This window comes from Bactrocera latifrons, unplaced genomic scaffold (assembly GCF_001853355.1).
Source record: "Bactrocera latifrons isolate USDA-ARS-PBARC rearing strain unplaced genomic scaffold, ASM185335v1 scaffold_163, whole genome shotgun sequence".
Classification (NCBI taxonomy): Eukaryota; Metazoa; Arthropoda; class Insecta; order Diptera; family Tephritidae; genus Bactrocera; species Bactrocera latifrons.
The window spans coordinates 367,674-379,283 of record NW_017535108.1 but is presented as its reverse complement, the minus strand read 5'-3'; the positions used below and the strand labels follow the sequence as shown (position 1 = coordinate 379,283).

At 35.7% G+C, this 11,610-nt stretch overlaps 1 protein-coding gene across 8 annotated transcripts in view; it reads left to right on the top strand.

Annotated features, from left to right (window-relative positions):
* LOC108966532 overlaps positions 1-11,610 on the top strand; it is a 99,145-nt gene that overhangs the window by 40,779 nt on the left and 46,756 nt on the right. For all 8 annotated transcript variants that reach the window (XM_018929488.1, XM_018929484.1, XM_018929487.1 and 5 more), the window contains one exon: positions 2,517-2,627. The gene's annotated coding sequence lies outside the window, so the exon portion shown is untranslated. The remainder of the gene's footprint in view (positions 1-2,516; positions 2,628-11,610) is intronic.

The following is an 11,610-nucleotide window of genomic DNA, read 5'->3' as shown; positions in this document are numbered from 1 at the left end:
AAAACGTCAGAAACACTAAATTCTACGGAAGAAATGTCAGAAGGAAGCTGCAGCCAGGTTTTTTTTTTAAATTGAATATGGGCGTGGCGTCGCCCACTTATGGACCAAAAACCACATCTCAGGAAGTACTCAACCGATTTCAATGAAATTCGGTATATAATATTTTCTTAACACCGTGATGACATGTACCAAATATGGGTGAAATCGGTTTACTTTATCACGCAAGAGTATAAAATGTTCGGTGACACCCGAACTTAGCCCTTCCTTACTTGTTTATTCTTTATTTTTCTTTCTTCATTTGTTGTTGATCATCACAATTTGTTTTTCCAAGTATTATTCTAGTTTATACTCTTATTTATAATTTTTGAAATGTTTTATTTATTTTAATTGTTTCTATTTCTTTTTCTAAATTCTATTATAAGTTTACAATTTTTTTTATTTTATAATTTTTTTTTCTTGTTTTGAAAGTTTCTTAAACATTTCTGCCATAATTTTACTTATTTTTCCAAATATTCCAATTAGCTTGCACTCCAACGCTTCTGCATTTTACATGCTTCTATAATTTTTCTGCATTCCCTACGCTTGCTGCAATTAAAGCGTCCTTTTATTTGCTGGCCCCTCTTTGGTTTTCTTCATATTCGCTATTCCACGGTTTGCTTTTTCCAATCTATTTCTATTGTTCGCCGAATTTCCCAAATATTTGTATGATTACGAGCAGCTCGTTTAATTAAACTGGATGAGAGTAGTTTTCGAATAGTTGAACTATTTTATTGTGTGTGATGTTGATATGAGTATATATACCTATATATATGCACTCTCTTGCAATACGACCTTTTAACACACTTCTACATGCCTGCATAAAATTTACCTGCATCTTCTATTGCGATAAAAATTATTGCAAAAACTGAATCTGTGCTGAAGATTTGCACTTTTGGGATGCACATTTATTTATTTTATATGAAAATGCTTAATAAAGATAATATGAAATACATAATTTTTCTTAATAAAAGCATTATCTTAAGTATACTGCTTTTCTATCTTCTTTCTATTAAATTATAACTTATACATCACTCCTACCAAACCAAAACTAAAAATTGGCACTTTAGTAAATCGACTGCAAGATAAGCCACTTCTAACATTATTGTTCAGTTTAAACTTTAATTAGATTTCTTCTGCACGTTTTCACGTACTTTTTCGCATTTTGCATTCCACGTCATCAAGTGATGATAAATGATAATAAACAATAGCAAATACAAACAGGCAGCAATGCACGTACAACCACGCATACAAATATACATACATATGTAAACTTACTATGCGCTTCGTCATCTCAAGCGTAAGATGCAATTTCGTGATTTATGCACAAAGAAATCATTTGGGAACGTCAACTGCTCGGTAGTGCCTTCAGCTATCAGCTGTCAACTCCACGCAAGTGAGCATGCGTTGAAGCTCAGGCGATGTGGCATGCCGTTGTGTGCAACTGACAAAACGACAAACAGTCAGCATGACAAACTCACTACAGATCATAGACTACCGCATACCTCTAAGTAGCTGCACTCATACAAATGAAACGAATACAAATCATAGACCTCAGAACAGCTCAGAGATGCAACACAACAGCTTCGAGTATGCGTAAGGAGTAAACAAAAGTTTGGCAGCAAAACGTGCAAGGCGTCGTAAGAAACGCAACGACAAGTCAATGAAAGCAAAACCACACACATAGACAGCCTGGGGAATGCTCGCATACCAGCAACACTGAAATATTCACTTTGGTATAGACTCATGCATTTTCGCAAGAATTTCATCCAGCAACACAAAGCGCTTTTATTTGGCATTCAGCTGCTTTGGAGCTTTGTTGTATTGCAGGTTGATGAGTGAAGTGATTTTAAGAAGCCCGGCTTATACTTAGTAAATTAGTATTCAAAACAAAAATCAATTATTTGATTTTGAACTCTCAGTTTGTACGACAGCCGCATGACACAGTTAACCGATCTCAACAATTTCTTCGGAGGTGGTACCATTGCTTTAGTCATTCATTCATGATAAATTTCGTGAAAATATCTCGCCAAATGAAGAAGTTTTCCATATAAGCACTTGATTCCGAACGTTCAGTTTTTATGGCAGGTATATGTTATAGTAATCATATCTGCATAATTTCTGCGCAGAGTGCACAATTGCCTTAGACAATATCTCATGCAAAGCATCGAGAAAATATCTCGTAAACTGAAAAAGTTTTCCATATAAGCACTTGAATCCGGTCATTCAATTTGTATGACAGCTATATGCTATAGTGGTCTAATATCGTCAGTTCCGACAAATGAGCAGCTCAATGAGGTGCAAAAAACGTCTACAAAATTTCAGTTCAATATTTCAAAAATTGAGGCACTACTATGTGGCAAACTTAATATACCCTGTTCAGGCTATAATAAAATATATAATTATTTTTGAGTTTTGAGTTTTTCAAGAGAACCATAAATTAAATTTACATTCATTTTCAATTTTTATCTATTTCACAGTTAAACCGTACTTAAAAGGCGTACAAAAAACCGTAATACACATGTCTGCTGCGGCGTATCCTTAAAGCCAATTGAAATTGCGTGACCTGACCGGGCTGTGCTGCCACTTCTGTGAGTAGCACATTACAGCATACACATATAAAATTATATTATGTACTATATTTAAACTAATATACACGACGGAGACTGCACGCAACCGGCCTGTCACTAATTAAAAACGAAAAAGGCATATCAGCGTGGTTTAATCGATAAATCGATGAATTTGTAGTGCAGTTTGCAGTGAAATATAAATTAAGTATAAAGCGCTAGGATGTGACATGCTTAAATGCTATATATATATAGCTAGATTACACTATGTATACGGATGTATGTCTGCGTACAACGGACAACRTGCATTGGCTGGAATTAATTACTTTGTGTAGCATACACTTGGGTGTTGTGGCATATTGTTTTTGAAATTCTATAAAATAATAACATTTATTGATATTTAGATATATATACGAGCACATAAATGCATATACATTGTCTCAAAGGAGCGCTCATTTTATATTTACCAATTTATCAGCTCGAATGTGATCCATTAATTTGATTTTAACACATTTCAAGCCAAATAATTAATGCCTAGCTAAAGCTGCAGTGACACGAAGACGATAAAGCAGGCAAACACACGCGCCTACAAGCATTCTATTACATATCTATGCGCATTTGCAGAAATTCCGGACACGTTGTGTAGCTATAAAACCACAAATGTACCGCGCTATGCGCCTAAATGTATGCAAATCCCAAAGTGGCGCTATGACAACAGTATTTATGCGCGCGTTTAATGCGCTTTGCATGTCTGTATGTTTTGCTATAATTGTGTTTACGCCATTTTGTGGCAAATAGCAGCGGTTGTGCCACTGTATCGCTGTCTGTCTGCCCGTTTGTCGTTTTGCATTGACATTTTACTCTGTGTTGGCGCAAAAATATGTATTTGTGCAAATAAATTAGCTACCATTTCCGCTCGTACTTGCCTTGCTCCCACAATTATTTGTATTTATCTAGTGCCTATGTATTAGTTTAGACCGACCGAGACTCTGTTGCACTTTTGCCCTTTGGTCTCTCTGCTTTATGACCTGGTCGGCTTAATATTTTAGTGCTTGGAGTCAAATGGTTTTGCTTTCACATTCAGCTTAGACCTGATTAATTGCATTGCTCTTTAAATTTATTACTTCATATATATATTTGCTAAACTTGCTAATGACCTTATGGCGATTATCACGTGTGTCTAGTGTGAATATTAGCATGCTTAAAGTTTCGAGCACGAAATTGTATGCATACTTTATGGATATGGGCCTTTGAGATTTCGAATTTATCAGATTGTTTTATGGTTACTCTAGAATGGTCTGTGTTGCGCATATATGCCAGAAGTAATACCAATATGTGCTCAAATTGAAGAATGAAGAAGAAGTATGTACAGTGTATGTATGCTTTTAGAAAATATTTTTTTGGGAAGGTATCTAGTTATCTTACGAAAAGAACTAAGAGGGCTGGAGTAAAAATTTATTATTATTACTTTTTTTTTTTTGAGTGCTTCCAAAATTGATATGCTTATAACAAGATTGAACAGACCAATTGAAAAGTTTTCGGCCTACCAAAGAAAAACACATATTTTTAGCAAAATTTTTTTTTATTCAACATAGTATTATCCTTTCCATTTTAGTATTTGTCTTTTGCTTCAAAATAGGTCTCAATTTTGGCGATCACAACTTCATTCGACAAAAATTTCTACCTTGCTCGCGTTTTTTGAGATCGGAGAACAAGAAATAGTCGCTGAGACCAGACCTGGAGAAAACGGTGGTTGTGGAAGTAATTCGAGTCTCAATTGAAGGATTTTTGTTATGGTTTTCACTGACTTATGGCATGGTGTATTGTCTTGGTGAAACAGTTTTTTCTTTCTTTCTTCAAATGCTGCTGTTTTTCGGCAATTTCGTCCTTCAAATGGTCCAATAATGCAATGTAACAGTCGCTATTAATGCTATTTCCATTGTTTTTTAAATAATTCCATTCAGCTCCCAAAATGCAGACGCCATAACCTCACCAGCCGACTATCGCATTTTTCCACGTTTCGAAGCTGATTCATCTTTTGCAACCCCATGGATGACTGTGGATTAGACTTCGGAGTGAAGTCTTGAAACCATGTTTCATCCATTGTCACATATCGATGCAAAAACTCGGAATTATTCCACAAACAGGGAACTTATTCACAACTCGCAATTTCGGCTTTCCAAAGAGCTCCAAACCTTTCACGACAAAATAGAACACAAAAAAACTTGCTGGTCACTGGCTTATATGGGTCAAACACAGACAAAACAACAAAATAACGATGGCACAACACAAACGTGGAATTAATGGCAACTCATTGTCGCTTTCCCCCACAAAACACTTAACGGTGACAAATTTTGCATGCACTCACAATTCGGGCCGCATTAAGTGCGTTGAGTGACGCAAGCGGTGAGCGAAACGAAACAGGAAAGTACCAGCAATGGTGGACATTTCCGTGTCTAATAGTCATTGTGGCGACTTGAGTACCAACTAATATGGCGATTTAACAATGGCTTAGTGGATAGTGTAAGGCACATAAATGTGTGTGTGTGTGTGCGTGTGTGTGTGTGGGAGTACACACAAACGGCGACAGCAAATTAGGTGCGGATGGTGTGCGGCAGTTCGGGTGGCGCTTGTGTGAAAATGGTCAGCTGCGCGCGCGGACGACACACACGTGAGTGAAATTGAAATGTAGAATTCCGGCAAGTACGCGTAGAAGTTGAGAATATTCAAAAATCAATATTCAACTCTGCATTCACATTCAACCACCCACACTGCTTAATACATTGAAAAGCTTTAGTGGTTTTAGAAATGAAAATTAACATTTTGCGCTTGTCAAATGAGAAATCGTGCCGCCACACACACAACGGCACTCAGTTTGTGTGGCGCTGGTGGCAGCAGCGGTAATTGAAATCGATATGCGGCAACTGTTGATGCCTAATAAAGTCGCTGCCACATTTTCTACGGCGACAAATGCACACACACACACAGTTGTGGAAATATATGAAAGAAGAAAAAACGGTTATTTACCTTGCACCGAAGTAATATCCGCAATACCTCAGTCAGGTACAAAAGATACTTACTTTTATGGGTCAATTTATATGGCTACAATATCTCGTTAAATGAAAAAGTCTTCTATACAAGCCCTCGATTTCGATTGTTCAATTTTAGACAATAATCCATACAGAATTTCATCTCATCAAATAAATGATATCTCTTTCAAATTAAAATATCTCTTCAAATAAAAAAGTTCTCCACACAAGCACTTTATTCCGATCGTTCAGTTTGTATGACAGCTATATGATATAGTGACATAATATCGGCCGTACCAACAAATGACCAGATGCTTGGTAAAAAAAAGGACGGAAACAAAATTTCAGATTGATATCTTTAAAACTGAGGGATTAGTTCGTATATATGTAGCTACGGAGGGATAGACGGAAATGGCCAAATCGAATCAGGCTGATCATTTATGTGTTTCTTTTTTGACTATGGGAAAGTTAATATACCTCGTTCAGGGTATAGATATGGATCTACGAGTGTGTGTACCCGACAGGTGGCAACTGCGCGCTGTTAGTGGCGGCAGCGCAATCGATGAATCGCTTGCTGATTGGCAAACCCCAATTACAATTGCAATTGCCAGCCGCGTTTGCATGCACCACTTTACTCACTGTTGCTGTTGTTGGTTGGACAAATGTAAGGCGGCGTATTGAGTGCGACGTGCATTTGCCATATTGAATTAATGATGAGCGCTAAACGCAAGTGAACTAGTTGCTTCGGAGATCACGTAAGTAGCTACAGCAACAACAATGCGACGCACTTGCAAGCAGGCGCGTGTGCGAGTGTGTGTGTTGCTGTGGTGGATTGTAATGGCTATCGTTGCACTGCCGCCACAAATGAGCCACTTACAGTTATTGTGAAAGTGCGGTGTAATTGCACATTTCCCGCCATTGCATTACCACTACAAGTACGAGTATTATATTTACTTCATTACACAATGCTTAAGTGCGTGGCATTAAAGCAGTGTGCTGCCAAATAGGTTTCTAAGAATGCGGCGGAAATGAAATAAGCAGACGCTGCTGCCACCTTTTTGCTGCCCTTTTTGTTTTTTTTTTTGTGTGCGTTGAAATAATTAAGCGCCGGTTTTTAGGTCAACTGGCCAAGGTGAGTTGCTTAGCTGGGGTTTTTTAGTTACTTGCCTGACATGTGTGTTGGCGTTAAGCACAGCTGGGGGAGTGGATTTTTTGCTTTTGCTTTTCGTGGAAAAGCTTAAATTTGTGAATATTATGGAGAAGCAGGTAATAACAGTACAAATAGAAATATTTAAGCGCTTTTGTGAGGGCATAAAATAGTTTGGCAAAATAGCTTTGAAAATAAAATTATATTGTAATCAGAAGAGATATTGACTTGGACTATTTTGCCAATGAACCATGTACCACAAAGAAGAAAGTTTCAATACCGCAGAAATTTTTTTCAGTTTTTCAATTTAAGGACCATATAACCCCTATCGCTTTTTATTTTTATTTTAAAGGTGGCAACTCTTAAAACATTTATTTAAAACGTTTATTAAATGCATGAAATAGTTTTAAGTACAATTTATCTTAGTAGTCGCCCGATTTTTGGATTGTTTTCAATTTTCAGCAGGTGGCATCCTCTCTTAATAAACTAAGGGTGGCAATTATGGCCAAAATATTTTCAATTCTAAGCTCTTTTAGTCTTTTCAACCTTTGTTTTATTTTTCATTTTCATTTTTACAAGGTGGCAACCATTACTACGGTAAATAATTGTACAAAATTTTTTCAACTGCAATTAAATTTAATAAAACGTGTCAACAGCTGGCCGCTGTGCACAAACTGTATGAAGACTATAAAATCACTTTCAATTATCAAGATTTCTAGAATTCAATTATTTTTTTTATCAAATTTTCAAACGTTGGCAATCCTTTTTAAAATTATTAAATTAAAAAAACAATCAGCTGCAGCTTTCTTAAGCCATTTCACTTCACGGTGCTGCCTTGTTAAATTAATTTTTAAATTTCTGGAAATTTGCGACAGTTGGCAACTCTTAAAATAAAAAATATTAGCCAGGAGTCTTTCACAAATTGAAGTTACTGCAATAATTGTACCAAAGCAATTAAAAAAAATTACTCGGTGGCAAAAAGTTTGCGGTATTAGGTCTTTAAACAAAATATATTAAGCAAGATTCTTAAGCCTGCTTAACTTGACGCTATTGCAATAAATGTTCCAAAAGAATAGATAGATAAAATAGGTGGCAACTTTGATCATTTTAATGATTTTAAGTATTTTTACGCAATATACTAAGCAGCAATATTTGTTATGCCTTGATGTTACGTTAATAATTACTAGGCGAAAATAAAACAATTTTAAAAAGGTGGCAACTATGCCCAAAATGCTTGCGATTTTCAGCGCTAACAAATTTATATTAAATCTCTTATATTTTATATATTTTTTACTCTTTGTACCATCTTATTCCGTATCGGCAATGGAAAAAAATACAAATTTTTAGTCCTACGCTTGTAAACTTTTTTTAAGTGCCTCGCATTAAAGATTTTCAATTGCAAGTGCTCTTAGGTAATAAATGTGCCCCTCAAATTCATAGCACGTTTAAGCATACTTTTTCATTCTTTTCATAAGCACTGCTGACATATTGTCATTTGCATTCACACTTACACACACATTCATACACACATTTATAGAAATTGCGTGCTTGACCGATTTTCCGGCCCTTCAGGTATTAAATTGCCGCATTTAATTAATTCTTCATACTCGATGGCTTCATTTAAAGTGCCTACATAATGTCAAATTTAAATTTGCAGTAAATACAATACAAACATACATACCATATGTATAAATAAATATATGCACAATAACCTCTTCCATTTATTTATTTACAAAAAAAAACATTTATTTGCCTAACATCGCACTGCAACAACAGGCATGACACCAGCAAAAATATGCAAAACAAGTAATTACGCACAAAAACATTATAATCTCATGTGTATGTGTGTGCATGTGTGTTTGTGTGCGTTATTTGGGTTTCGAGTGTTGGCATTGCGCTGCGCAAAAACAACGCTTATTTACATAGCTTGTCACACATTCGACTGCGCCGAGCAGCTTACTGATCTGAAATGTGTTTTGCTGCAAGCCACAAGTATGTGATTTCCCTGGCATTAACTGCACAAACAAAAAGTAATTTAAATAGATAATTATAATAATAATAATAACACCACAGGCAATTATGCTTAAATTACTTTTGCTTAGTTAATTAATAAAATTTATTTAAATTACTTTGGATTTTTTTTTTTTAATAAAAAACTAATGCCAAAATTTTACATTGCCATCCGACGGCCACAGCCAACACTTTAATTGCACGCAAAATTTGAGTAAAATCCAGTAGCTTTATATAAAATGAAAAATATGCGTAAAACTTGCATTTTCAATATATAATTTTGCACTCAAAGCTTTTGAAATTTTAACTAAGACTTCATGTCTTAGTTAAACAGTGTGCGGTGGGGCGTATACGCAACATTTACATACGCCTACTAAAGTTGCTGAGTGACCTGCATAAAATGCGCTCACCTGCAGTTGCATGCTTTGCATTACATTTTGCTGCGTCTCTTGGTATTTATATTGATTGAATGTAAATAAGGCTTGGTGGAACGCGTGAAAATCAAATGCAAATTGTGTTGCAACAAAGTAAAGCAAGAAGCTAACAAACTTTGAGGCAGTAAACTTTTAATTGACACATTTTTTCTTTGCAGTTTTGAGAAATATTTAGTATAAGTAAATTCAAATTGCGGCGTAGTTAGTAGTTTGTAGTAGGTTTGATGCCCAAAACTAATATGTTACAGGTGGTGAATGGTATACAAAAATATTTTTTATACAAAGTATATTTCTGAGTTCAAAAAGGTTCGCAGAGTTCATGAAAAGATTAAAGGCTCATTAAACCATTAAAAAGCACAAACAATTCCTCAAAAAATTTAATAAATAATCTACAGAAGCTGGAGAGTCGCTGCGGAGTTTTAGTCAACAGTGATTTCAATCAACAGCGAAAGCTACAGAGTCCAAATACTTTAGTACGCCAAATCCGAAGACTTCGAGCCTTCGCGATATTTTTTTTAGGATCTAGATCAATATTTTAAATGCCGAGAATAGATAAATTCGGTAATTGGCGAGATGTAAGCCGATTATTTGTCAACAATCGATTGTTAAAATTTATCGATTTTGACATTTTTAATTAAAGAGAGTTTTTGTTTTGCCAGAATTCATCCCTAACGATATATGACACAGCTATTGAGTATAGCTCTCGTGGAACGAAATAACGATAATTCGTGAAAAAAAATAGTCTATCAAGATATACAATTAAATGTATGCAATTTTGCCTCAACTTGCCTTTAATTTTATTCGCCAGCTATTGTGTTGAGATGCTCTAATTTATCGATTTTGTTTTTTTTTTTTTCAATCTAAGCAATTTTGGAAATCCAATTTTGCATAATAATACCTTATTTTTATTCTTCAGCTATTTTATTATGTTTTGGTGCTGAAAAATATCGATAATTACTCAACAACCGACTATCGAATATTTAATTTATCGATTTTTCAGCAAATGGAAATTTAACAAATTCTATAAATTAAAACAAAACTAACTATAGACTACATAGAATTCATCAACCATTCGCCATTAAACTTTTCTCGCCATCTATTCGTATATCACAACTGTGATACAATGGAAGGAGTAGAAAAAAAAGCACTTGACAGCATTTTAAAATAAGATACCCAACCCATAGGGTATAGCCGCCCAATTACCGAGCACGCAACGCTAGCTTAGTAAAAATGTGGATCAAGTTGAGCCCCCAGAGGTTAACAGGAGATAGTGTGAAGGCAGAGTCGGCAAAATGAGAACTGGAAAGCCATTTGTTTGTGTATAAACAATAAAGATAAGAGAATACGTCTAGCTATATTTATGCTAGCGCTGCAAAATGCTTAAGGGCTCCAAGAAGTACACTCACTATCACATACTCAAACATACCTTTATAGTATGTAGGTGTGCTTACTATGCTGAGTGTGTGCTCAAGCACATTTCTTACCGTTGAACGGTACAATTGAGAAGTCGGTCACAGAGATTCAAAAATTGTCACCCTTCTTGTTGCTAAGTTTATGCGCTACCTAGAAATGCAGTAAACAAATGAGAAAAAGTTGTATTTGCTGCATTGCCTCAGGTGACTTAGAATGCTTGGGAGCACATGGAGACGCAGCAAAGTAGAAGCATATACATAAATATAAATAGAGTATAACTTAATTTCGCACAGACACAGCTTGACTCCGCGTAACTCCTACTTCACTTATGCAGACCAATTAAGCTGGCTATGCAGCACAAGCAGCACTTTTGTTGGCTAATGCAAGCGCTTCAAAGTTGCAATTTCCTCGGGGCGTTGTGCGTTGAAAAATCACTTCAACCCTACTCACTCGACACACACACACACGCGCACATGACCAAAACTCAATTGCCGCTGGTGACCACAGATGCAAATCGAGTTTGCGGCTACGAAAGTTGCTGCAACTGCTGCTATTTATACACTCGTGTTTCTGCGCGCAAAATAATAGGGCAACTCTGTAAAAGGGAAATTGCATAAAAGCGAAGGAATTAAAAAAGCTGAGATTTACGTTGTATTTTTAATAGCTCACAAGCACATCATGCGCTCTAACACCGTTGGGAATAAAGCACTTTAATGAAGGGCAGACACGGCGTATGAGTGATATTTGTTACATTAATATTTTCAAATAAGGAAGTTGAGCATTTTAAATAAAGTCAAAAGAAAAATTGTGATAAATTTCGTTCGCAGAGGATAGCTTCTCAGTTTCAATCTTGTTTTGGTTCCTTTTAGTGCCTGCTAATATTATTTCCTTTTCGATTTCTTACAAGCGCTTGATTTTAATCGGCCAGTTTGTATGGCAGCTAAATGTTATGGTAGTCCGATCTGAATAAAATA